Source organism: Pleurodeles waltl, chromosome 1_2, assembly GCF_031143425.1.
Source record: "Pleurodeles waltl isolate 20211129_DDA chromosome 1_2, aPleWal1.hap1.20221129, whole genome shotgun sequence".
In the NCBI taxonomy this organism is placed as follows: Eukaryota; Metazoa; Chordata; class Amphibia; order Caudata; family Salamandridae; genus Pleurodeles; species Pleurodeles waltl.
In genome coordinates this window covers 977,221,433-977,234,419 of record NC_090437.1, presented here as the reverse complement: position 1 = coordinate 977,234,419, position 12,987 = coordinate 977,221,433, and the positions used below count along the sequence as shown (strand labels likewise).

At 41.5% G+C, this 12,987-nt stretch overlaps 1 protein-coding gene across 1 annotated transcript in view; it reads right to left on the bottom strand.

Annotated features, from left to right (window-relative positions):
- Window positions 1–12,987, bottom strand: part of USP46 (ubiquitin specific peptidase 46) — a 160,143-nt gene that overhangs the window by 42,821 nt on the left and 104,335 nt on the right. The window lies entirely within an intron of this gene.

The window sequence follows — 12,987 nt, the reverse complement described above, 5'->3', positions numbered from 1 at the left end:
CTAGTATTCAACTAGGGACAACTAAAATTAAACTGTGCAAAGATAATGCTTCCATATTTCACCTCTTATCCCACTGAATGCACACAAACAACCAGTGGGTGTGCCATGTAACTCACAATTACACATGTCAGAACAAACCTTGTCCTCTTGAAGTCACTTCAGAGCTGTGAGTAACCAAAAAACAGAAAAATGCTGGGTACCATTAGTGGATAAAGAAAGAGACATGAGGTGAGAGCTTAACTACAGTGCAGTAGTTTAAATGTGCCTACGAGAATGGCTGATAATCTGGCTCAGTACCTACATCCCAGGATTTAACAACCCATTCAAGAACTGCTGTGAGGGGTTAGTCAGTGTTTATTTTGGGCCAATGGTTTCCGGTGCTTGGCACCAGCGCTTAATTGACAACACTGACACTTATGACAGGTGCCCCCGGGAGGGGGGTGGGGGTGGAGGGGTCAGAACTGTTGCACTTGTAGCAGTGTTATCGTTAGCAGTTATGTAGCTAGTTTTATTGGTAGTGCTGACAGTAGCAATAGGTGGCGCAAGCTGTGGCGAGCTCCTGACGAAGGCCTTGACTTTTTTTTTTTAGTTTTTAACAAATTAAGCACTGGTATAAATCCATCCAGGAGGAAAAGTGGCAGGCACAGAAATACCACACTGGCTAATTTCTGAATTTCTATTTAAGGTACACAAGTATGCTATCCATTGCAAGAATGTTCATATGCCTAATACTCTGCAAATAATGGCTGATAAATATTACAAATGGGAGAGGGGACAATAATCGCCTTTGATGAATCCTGCACTGGTGTTAACAGTCTCCGAAGTTATCACAGAGTTGTATGAAACGTTCTGTATTGTGAACATAAGCAGCTCCTGCCTTGCAGGCTGACCTAGCATCTCACATCAGGACTTCCTTCTGAAATCTGTTGTTCAGCCTAATCCCACAGGAGCACATTCTCTCCCTCATATTGCTTCGCAGGTGTCGCCAGGTGGCTCCGGCATTGCTCATATAGGCTTCTATTTTTAGAAGTGGCTTATTTTCTCTTTTCCAGTATTCTTGCCCGGGTTAGAGCTTTGAGCTATTTTTACATACACTGATCCAATGATAGCGGTTCCATGTTATTGCTTTGCATTGCACTGAAATGACTAAGCTTTCAGGCTGTTGTGCCGATAGGTCAAAAGAGCACAAACATCATCCTGTATAGTCACTGCGGGTAAGCACAATCATATATTTAACGTAATCGTGGTTAGTTTGCAACAGCTTCAGGTATAGTAGAACAGCAGTAATTGCTAACTGCAGAAAATGTGTTTTGAGCAACCGCGCCTCTCAAAATTACTGAGCCACTACTGAAGTCAACAGGGGTTTGTTTATCGCTTCGTGTTCAGTGTTAATTAGACACACAAAAATCATGTTTACAAGGCTCCCCCACCGTCAACAACTCAGATTGGTCAAAAACACTGTGGTCCGAAGCTAGCAGAAAATTGGATTTGCATATCTGCAGCAAAATATTGCACTGGTGAACACATTGTTTATGCATCAATTATGTGACATATAACGTCAGAAAAATCTAGTTACCTATAGTATTGAGGATTACTGCCATTAGCAAACAGCAAACATTATGTCCTGCACCAGTGCTGTCATATGATTTCCTATCAAAGGCCTTTCTGTGAATTTATTCATGTATCACACAGAGAGGCAAAGCAAATGTATCATGGTGCTCTCGAAAGCCCCAAAAAATAGTTTGAATTTCCTCTCCAAATTGTCTAATTTCCTGTTTGAAGTGTTGGGAAAACACTTCGTGTTCTCAATATGGTAAACCATATGCAGATAACTCAAATCTTTTATTTCACCTTGAAATATCAGTACCATACTATTCTTCAGTGACAATCACAGTTCAACTCAGCACCCACCAGCCCAGTAGTCGAACAGGTGATGCTGCAATGGTGGGTGGGTTGGCAGACAGATGAAATGTGTATTCAGGTTCTGTAACCGATCAGCGCAATAGTTCAAACTGATTTATCTGCTCTAGTGTTCGCTTGCAGTGCACCTGTTGGACTTTCAGCTCAGCTAAGCTCCACATGATGAAAGAAAGCTCCGGGCAGATATCACAATACTGAGGAAAGCACACACACTTGCCTCGTTATGTAAGGATAATGCCATTAAGATTCATGGTGAACAAAAGTATACTAGAATCAGGGTGTGAAACAAGTCTCCACGAAAAATATAGACACACATTTCTGAAGACTCAGACAGCACCAAAAGCAATACCAAACAAGCATTTGCAATGAAATAGGTCTGACATTTTCTTGAGTTAGAGCTATTGGCATTGTATACTCCTAACTGGACTTTTCTTGCCACATAAACTGGTCAGCCCTGCCTCACTATTTTGTCTTTTCCTGCCACATAATTCCAGTGGCCCTGCATATAACTAAAGCACTTCTATTTACCGTCTTCCTCTATCTGCAGCAAAAAATGAAAATGTTGCCATTTAGCATCCTAATTTAAATTTGCCATGCAAATTCCAATAGAATACCACTTTTACCACCCCCATCAGGACTGCTGGCTTGTTAACACACTTCCCCAATAAAAGACAAGACAGCCACAGAGGAGAAACAAACTAGTAGGGTCACCCAAACATACCAAGAGTGTTCAAACAGACATAGTGTAATAAGGATGTTAAGTTGGCCCGAATCATGGCCATAATTGTAATAAGGAGCAATTATTAAAACATACAGTTATCATATAAACCTTTATCAGAAATACATTTTTGGCATTAGACTGTAATGCTCTAGTGGGCACCAAAACAAAAATATATTTTGTAAGAAACATCGTCATGTAACCATATTGTTAGCCCCTAGAGGACATAACCTCATGAAAAAAAACAGGAGAAAGTAAAGCAGTGTAATCACATGCTTAGCCCCTAGTGGGCATTTTCAGGGTTTGCAGGTCTATTGCAATGATATTACAAACAAGGCCTTTAAAACAAAACTTCTCACAGCTGCAAAACAAATGTTTTAGCCATGAGAAAGCTCAAAAGACAATGAAATGTGGAGAGGGTTATTATTTTGGGGTCCCCACACACCTAGTGTGGGGACTCAGAGATGATGCAGACAGAAAGAGTGTTTTGAAGGTGGTCCCACTGTCCTAGGACCACCACAGGCTAAGTTATGAGCAGAAATGTTTTGTAAAAGTAATGCCCTTCAAAGCATTATGGGGCGAGTTTTTGTGCCACTAATATTACAGTATGTTGACTGCAATGCTTAGAACAGCCCCTTGAGGATACCACAATAAAAATAGCATTTGGACAAAACATGATCATTTAACCACACACTCAGCCCTTGGAGAGCATAAACACATGAAAAAAGAATGGGAGAAAGTAATGCAATGTAACCATATATGCAGCCTCCAGAGGGCGTAGTGCATTACACATTTTCAAGGCTCACAGGCCTATTTCAATGACATTACAAATAAGGCCCTTAAAACACAAGCTATTCCCAGCTGTAAAACAAAAGTTCCAGCCTTGAGAGCGCTTAAAAAAAAAAAAAAAAAAAATGGTGGGAGGGGTCATTATTTTGGGCCCTCATTAACCTAGTGCGCGGACCCAGAGGTGACCTAGACAGAAAGAATGTGTCAGGGTGAACGTTTTGATGGTGGTCCCATTGCCCTACGACCACCACTGGATGGGTTATGAGCAAAAATGTTTTCTAAAAGTAATGCCTGGCAAAGCATTATGGGGCGAGTTTCCCGAGTGCAGTGAATATTGTAGTATCTGCTCTCCCACTGTGCTTGGAGTGCCACTTTTGCTTTGAGGATTTCTGTTTTACGTAAAGAATTTATCAATGTCAAGTGTTTTAAGGGGAAAGCAACAAGAAATGACTGATTAGGTAACTGTGAACAATGTGACCAGCGCTCACAATGCACTGATCAAGTTCAGGCTGTTGTGCCTGTTCGCGTTGTGAGTGCCATGGTCGCCATGCAGCACGAAGGGGAGAGACAAACGAAAAAATATTTTGCCCTTGCTGAAGTATATCGGGAATCGTGCATTAATCCATGTAAAAGGAGCAGTCTACAAGGCATGACAATAACAACCTCAAGGCGGGACAAACACAAAGCATTTACCAATGACATCAAGTGATTTTTGAAAGGCAAGCCGAGGAACAAGTGAAAGTGATGGGTGTGAGGTGAGCGTGGTTAAAAGCCCACAATACTTGCAACAGGTCTAAGCGCTTGCCCGCTCGAATTAAAAATGACAACAATACTAAAGTACATCCACTCATACTGTTAAATACTGCTTTTGATCAGACACTAAAAGCGTATACATTTTGAAAGGTCCTTCTACAGGTTGGTTTTCTTTGTAGGTTGTATTAGGCAGAAGGATACAATCCCAAATCTTATTCAATGCACATAGTAGAGTTTTCATTTGTAAAGAACTGGGCTAAGACCCTTAAGAGTAGGGACAATTTGGGGGCACGTTTTCTGAGAAGAGAAGTAATGAATCTCATATAATCTATAGGCATCACATTTCGCCTGGTGAATCACAGGGCCATTCAAGAGTGACATCAGCTTGAGATTAAACAAAATTTCAAGTATGAACCAAATAAGGAAGACAGGGCCTTACCCAAAGTAAATTTGGTTGTAAACTTAAAGTTTACAAATAAATGTACCCGTTTTATGCCTACCAAGAATTCCCAAAGGTTTTCCCTGCAGGGTTAAGCCCATTTACAAGTGTGGAAATCTCTGCCACGAGTGTACATTTTCTGCTCACATATATCCCATTGAGGGGTTGGAAATTCCAAGGAGGGCTTAGCTTTGGAAGTTTGTGAATGTCCACAAATATGGCTCCTTTCCTTTCTCTTTCCACCCTGGAAAGGGACAGACAGATTTATACTCCCTTTTTCAGGGAAGGAAGGTGAATGGATCATACACAATATTGGTGGCGGTGTAGAAGAAGGGCTTTCTCTGTGGGAAAAAAGATTTTCCTCATAGAGAAAGAAAACATGATCCGCTACGGAAAATGCCACACACCGGGAAAGGGACGCTGCTGAGAATGTGACATGACTTTCACATGATTATGCATACTCATGGTAATGTTTGTTAATTTTAAAAAGTAGAACGACTACACTTGCAGGTGGGAGTAAATCTGTGAGTTCAGATGTACTACTTTCTTTGTGAATTGGTCCCATAATGAAACAGTAGACATAAGCTTTCCAAGTCTCTACAAATTATCAGGTCCCTCCTAGTTCATTATCTATTCTTCCTATCATGTTATAGACCAGCACTCCTCAATTCGATAAACACTAGGGGTAAAGGTGTAGCCAATCTGCCAATTTGAGGCTTTAATGATTTTGACATCCAATTTGTGCAGCTTAAAAGGTACTGCCATCTATTACTAACAGTGAATATCTCAAACACACACGCCAAGACTCCGCCCACCTGTCTGATGTGGACCTTCATGCTCCAGGACAAGCAGTAAGAGAGGGGAGGGAAGTGTGTATTGAAGAAAGCAAGATACCTGTTTAAATCCAAACATTAACAAAACACACACAAGAACGACAACAAGGATATTGTAAAACGTTACTTTTAGTCTTGCTGCTTAAAAAAACAACATCAGGTTCCTGTTTTGGGCCAAGGAAGCTTATTACACCATCTCTTGAAACAAGTATTTTGTAGCAGTGTGCTGTGATTTACACACAGGCGGGAGGGAGTCCCTTCGGATGTAGATGTAAGGTACAGAGTCACGCTGGAGACTGTGTGCTTCTGCACGTCAGATCATCGTCAGCACAGAACCAGGAGAAGGCCTCAATGTGCCCCTACTTCAATGCAATGCATTTATGTCACACGGACCCGCAGTACCAAAAGACTGCCATTCAACAGCTGTGAAGGTGCCTAACAAGAGGGTCAGTTCAGTGTTTTCTGCAAGGGCAATGAAACACTGAATGAAAACTACTTTTGGCGTTTACTTCAGCACACCTTAAGCTTGTGAGAAAACGGCCTTCATAAGAAATCGATGCACTACGCAACGAGGAAATAAAACAATTAAATGACCTCTTAGAACTGGGAAAACTATCAAAACTGCGTCCTAGTCATTGACCTCAGGGACCTAGAACCTCTTCCTTTGGATTCTTAATTAAGTGTACACACTCCCCTGTATTATGGATTTGTGTTGTGTGAATACTTGAGATGTCTCCTTTCTCATATTCTCCATTCGCAATGTTCTAATGCGGTCGTGCCTGGTAAAGTGATCCAATGCAGTGAGCATCTTAATATAGATTGATGCAGCTGGAGGTATCTGAACAGTTGGGAGGAAGGATGAACACACAAGGCCATTTGAGTAAACGTTCAGGTTTCAAATGCCACTTATGGCCAAACGTTGGAAAGGCCAGCAATTGCCACCTTTTGAAGATTGTCAAGTTGACTAAGTCTCACACCATAGTTGGTACCCTTAAAGAGGCTTCCCTCATCATTTTACCTTTTCATCCAACTACTGTGGTGCTTTTGTCACTAGCCTGTATTATAACTAAGTCTTTTGGCAGTTGATCTCGTCTATTTCCTTCATTTTAGGAGTGAAGGTGGGTACCCACCCTCAATGTCATTCTATTCAGTTGAACTGAGGCGTAATTCCCAGTCGAAATAGTCTCTGTGTGGTCCAAAAATGCAGAACAATTCTGTAATATTCCAAAAGGGTTCTGCCGCGTACAGAGTTATGTAATCTGGGTATTTCATCTTCGGCTTCTACATGGAAACCCAAGAACTCTGGTCTCCCCGTGAATCCAGCACTTCAGGGGATCAATTAACCTTAAAATAGTAGTGAGGAAAAGGGGTGCCCCTACCTCATACCTCTGTCGAAATTACAATTATCAGAAACTAGTCCGATTACTATTACCACTGCTCTGGGTGCTAAATAAAGGCAGCTGATCTAAGCTGGAAAATGTCAATCTAAAATTGATTTTGGGGTCAGGAACAAGAATCAACAGTTGATGGGATAAAAGTTATTTTGTGTGTCTTAACAGGGAATTGTTAAGGAATCTTCAGTACATCTTATTCTACATAACAGATTATACACAATTTAGTATATCTCCGAAAGAATTAAAGCTGTGATTACTTCCTTTCAAGAACATATTTCCCAGTATTTCCATTACTACCTTCGTTTTGAAATCAGGTGGTATGACGAACATTCACATCTGGGTTTGCCTTTACATAGGACTATTATAGTGGCAGGTGAAAGGTCCCAAGCAATTTTTCCACCGCCTTTGCTTCTTTGAATAGGTTAAGCATGTGAGGAGGGCTAGTCAACTGATGCAGATGCTTAAAGTTCCGAAGGGAACTGGATCAAGGGCCCTTCACATTTTGCAGATGTTGAAAAGCATCTGTTGTTTCTTCTCACGTTATCTGTTCCTCTAGGTTAGTGCTCACCTCTGTTGTGTCATGATCGACACTAGTATAGGTTATCGAGTAAGACATACATTTCAGGTTCGCCTTGCATTTCCCTACTATGGTATAGGTCCATTTAGTAATCAGCAAAAGCATTACACAATTGCTTTGTCAATTGTTAACAATTACGCCTACCATAATAATTCTGAAAGCCTGTCTGTTTTATTCCCATCCTAGAACTTCGTTTAGGTGCTCAAATCGTGTGCTTTTTGTGTGGTTGCCACCTCATAATGATGTTCTGGGTGAACAAGCTGTAGCTTTCTTATGCCTAATGGTTTCATATGTCCTAGAAGCACCATGATACCCACGCAGGGTGCACTTTAAAATTACACATAACACAACTCAGTTGGAGGATCCCTCATATTACTTTCAATGTACGACACCCTTCCTCCCAAGATCTGTATTTTCCCTAATTGGAGTCTTTTTTTATAGTGTATCCTTGACAATATTCAGTTAAGTACAGTTGTATATGCTTCCTATGGCATGGACTGTACCAACCCCATATTATCCTCAAATTAATGGTACTGGTTTCCAAAAGGGCTGCTATCATCTCCTACGTTTGCATCATGATAATCAGTTAAGAAAAGCCAAATCATGTATTTCGCTGGCTTAATCACTCTTTTATTCGCCATTTCCTCCAACATCATGGATACTTTCTCTCTCATCATTGCTGGAACTCTTCTCAATATGCTATGTAAAAGGGCAGCACGTTCCCTTAACTGTGTGCAAGCTCCCTGATCCGTTAGTATAGCTATTCTCTCTGAAAACTATCACACAGACCCACATTCTCCCACAATATTTATAGACTTCCTCTAATCAAAAATAGGTCCTTCCTTCTGGAGGCAAGTACATTAAATAAATCACACTGATTACCAGGGTCCTCTATGGCAACTTATACTTTCTCCCTTGATCATCTGCCCATAAATTTGATTTCTCCCCACATTCAGTCTAATATAACTTTCATCTAAAGTCCCCATAAAAGTATGCCTGCGGGTTCATTAAAGCCAGCTGCAGTTTTCCATCTAGATAGTCTTAAGAAGGTAGATATTGAACAAGAAGTATCTATTATATGGGCTTGCGCCTGGTTAAGACTGAAATGTCCTTAAGGTCCAAGTGTACTGCTTTTCGAATTTTCACTTCTAAACTCCAACATTCCAAGACAACACATGCTCATTCTCTTCTTCCTGGTCCCCCCGATTGTGGAGGTAATGTTGTGGTGTTGTACGATTGACAAAGAAAGGATATGTATGAGATCAATGGAATGAAGATTTTAAGACTTCCCTTAGTATAAGTATAAATATTTGATCCTTTTGTTCCCAAGGGGTCTACTTGTAGGCTCCCCATGCTTCAATCGATGCATATATTTTAATGACTAGTGTTGAGAAGTTTCTTGAAAGGACACTACCTGGAGTATGGTCTTCATTTGCACCACCAGGCCAGAAACTTACCAGAGATGTTGCTCATCTGCATTTATTGATCCCAAATCCCGTTTTGCAATCATGGTCTTGAAGGCATGTCTGAAAAGGTTGCACGTGAAGTCTACTATACAGAGTAAGTACAATGACTGCGACCATGAAGCCTAGAACAGAGAAGACTCACCGGACTGTTCAAATAGGAATGGTACTCAGTATGAGATTCTTGGTTTGCATAGATGACCAATCGTCTTCCGAAGTAAGATTTTTGCATTCTGTACTGTCTGAAAGTATTGGGTAAATGGATAAGCTGGAACATCAATTTGGTTGCAATGTTCTGAAGACCTAGGCCCTTAAGAAGTCTGGCAGTTGCTTAAAGTGCCTACCCAGTTTAGATTAATCAGGGCAGCATCAATTTACAATCGCCCCGGTATAGATATAGCGAGATACCTCTCTGCCAAAGTGTGGCTTCTACCACATCATGTACTTTGATAAAACCCTTGGTGGAGATTGGTTTGAAAGTAAGAACTTTCTCTTGGTAGTGAGACTTTTCTACGTGGCATACCTTCACATACAGGGATGTGAAATTAACTGTCTTGTAGATCTAGGGATATAAAAGAGGGAAAATCTGGTGAAGTGCCACCACAAAAAGCTTCTTTCTACTGACCCACTTGTTTGCTCGATTTTAATCTCTAATTGAATGCCAGTCCAGAATGGGATATTGACAATGAAGCAGCAAGAGCAAATGCTCCTATGATGTCTTGTAATCAACTATCATATTCCTCTGTAAGGAGGACTGCATTGCTTCGCCGGCTGGTGCACAAGCATTTGTCTCAAAGCAGAATTTCATGTTTATACTTATTTTTATAGGGTTCTTATACCTATTTAAATTACTTATTCAATACCATGAGGGAATATGGGTCTAAATGGTTCCTTCTACTAGGCTGTTGGGGAGTGGTGGCAGAGTGGAGTCACTAAACTGGATGAGGAGACTTTCCTACAGCCACGGAAGTCTTTTGGGGTTCATCGCCTTGGGGACATGTTTACATCTGGAAAAAATACTGTTGCTCCTAGGAATGAAGGAGCTACAGTTGCATTTTCCAAAAGGAGAAATGGGTACATCACTGATCGTTTCCATATGTTTTGATGTGGATCTTTAGAGCTCCTTTCGAAACCCGAGACCCACTGACAGCCGCTGAACCTCATTCTTCAAGCTTTGATGTCATTTTGCATCTAGCTGCTAAAGAGATTCAAATCTGTAAGGACAAATCAAACATTTTTCTTCCTGGACTTGCTGGTATAAAGATATTAGAAAAACCCAGGAGGATTTAACTACAGAGAGACATGAGAGCATCCTTGGGACACTGAGTTTTATGCCATACTTATGGGGTGGCCAGAGGTGTTTGTCTCTTTTTTAAGATTTCAAAGATACCTTCTGTTTTAACTTGTAAGAAGTTATAAAAATATCTTAATGGAATTCACCAGGGCCCTGCCATGTCACACCAAGAAAGTGGAAGAGGTAAACACTCTCATTGAAGTCTAAGTTGTTTGGCACACTTTCATACCAAGGAATTTATCTTCTTGTTCTTTCACTAGATGATGGACTGAGGATAAAGATTCCAATGTGTTTGCACTTCAACAACTTTACACTTGTTTATTTGGGCTTTTTTATGTGGGCTACACATTGTTTGGTTACTTCAAAGGGCTAATACAGAGACAACTGAGGAAGTTTGGTACTGTAAGGTCCATTACCGTAGCGTCTACTACCTCCATTGGATTAACCTGTACTCTAAATAGCAAGTTCCAAAAATACCTACATTTTTAAGTGTTTCAGCCATTTGGTTGATGATGTTCCTAAAAAGTGACCCCATCATATACAGAGAGTTAGTGGAGTATCTCCAATGCTTGGGGAGAAGGAAGGGAGAAGAGGAAATACTCCAGTCTGTCACCTGCAGTACATAGAGGAGTTGGAGGAGTAACTTCTCTACAAAGAAGAGAATGGGGATCATCCACAAAACATTCTCATCTAGGACACTCTGGAAGCTTAACGTTCTTCTAGTTTAGTTTTTCACTTCTGTGGTGACAGCCTTTTTCACTTGATCTTGATATGTGGAGGGACATACATGCAACTAAGCAATCATCGGCGTGGTGTATTTAATTCAGTCACTTCTTACATGGACAAATATATGTTCCAACTGTTTATCTCTTGAAGTTGTACAGAGCCAAGATGTAGCTGGTTTGTACAGGTAGAACAGGCACATCAGCAGAAGGGTGTGTTTGTGGGCAGGAGACGGTAAGCAGCCTCACTGTGGCACTGGAGCAACCAACACTGCCAGAAGCTGAGGCGTCCCAGTCCATATTAAACCAGCAGGCTGATTAAACCAAGGCCCCCACTAAAACGGCCAATACACCATTAAGCAGAGACCCCTCAAGAACCAAATACATCGCCAGTAAACAGATCAGTACAACTCGCAGGTCTAGACGGTGAGAGACGGAAATGCATCCATTGTCAGAAAAGGATAATCCTATTCCAGGCTCCGCAAGGACCATCAGTAAAGCAAAGTCTAAAAGAACTCAAAAAAGGAAATCACAGAATAAAAACTTCCCTAAAACATCATGGAGGCGAAATGATGCAATCTTCGATAAAACCGGTCACAAATCAGAAGGACAAAGCAGCGACTCCTTGCCACCAGCTGAATTGTCCCTGAAACACAAAACTAAAGGGAACCAGCAGCTCCAGTGCCCTACAGCACAACCTGAGACACAAAAGGCCCTAGCCTTGGGACTCTCTCTACCTTTGTCGAACGTCCTCAAGGCAGACATAAAAGATAATCATGTAGACATCCCCACATAAGCCCAAGACCAATGCCTTCAAGGCCGGTGCAATGACAGTTCACAGGTGCCCCAACCAAGTTGTCGAGGGTAAAAGGAAATAGTGACGGAGTACATCTCATGCTGGCCACCTCAGAAACATTCAATTGTCTGCCCTCCAAAAGCCATTGGGCCAAATGACACGCAGGGCAGTAGCTGCCCTTAATGGCAAAGCCACTCAAGTAGAAGTGCATACAACAATGAGATACTTCAGCAAAACAACTCCCCAGGTAACAACTCTGGAGAAATCCATTCTAAAAAGGATGGTACTAAATTTCCAAACTTGGGTCACTTCCTCTCACACACCTTCTGCCCAACGGGTCCTTAATAGACTTGTATCTCTCCCACTGCTAAATTTGGTTACCTTCTTCAGACTGGATGATCAATTGGAAAGTGACCATCTCCTCCAGGAACGCTGATTACACATGATACTACAATAGATCTACTGGGGTTCCCATACTTCACTAACTTAAAGTAGGCAAGATGGTACTTGGAAACAAAAGAGTTCTTGGCCAGTAAGGCAACATCTAACTGGTTCAAAGCCTTACAATTCGATTGCTCCGCAACTGACCAATGGGTGGCATTTGTAGAAAGGTTTACAAAAAAGTTTGCTTAAAAAACTAACCCCTCTAGGGCCCAAGACAAACTGTCTTCGCTGACTAGCATAAAACCTCAGACTAGGAGCCTTGAAACACCTGAAACAGAAAGTTAACAAGGTTCTTCGGACATTTTGTCAGTTCCCCTCCAACAAAGCACACACTAGTAATCCAAGAAGTGCAAAGAAGGAATACAACCAGGCAACATGGGCAATAAAGAGGGAAAATGTTGAAACCTTCTGAGCTAAACTCAGTTGGGACCTTAAACACCATAATTCCAAAAGGTTTTGAGATATGGTCAATACCCTGAAAGGTTCTGCCAATGGGAAGCTGAAGATTAGTGTCCCAGAAGTGTGGGCTGTACATCTATTCACCCACTTCAACTCGCATACCAACCTAAACTCAATGCTGTACACACCAAGGGCGGTACGTCCGGAAGGTCTCAGAGTAGTTCTGGATTCATCGACGAGCTACTGCGGCACTCTTTCCATCACTGCCACAGAGTTTCTTAGGCAGATAGCAAAGGGGCGTATTTCCAGAGAGCCAGACCCACATGGAACTGCTCAGGCCATTTACAAGACGAACCCGAAAGTCTGGGCCGAAGCTATGACCCCTATCTTTAACAACGCCTTGTTAGGGGAAAATGATTCCTGTTTCCTGGATAGCCTCCATAATT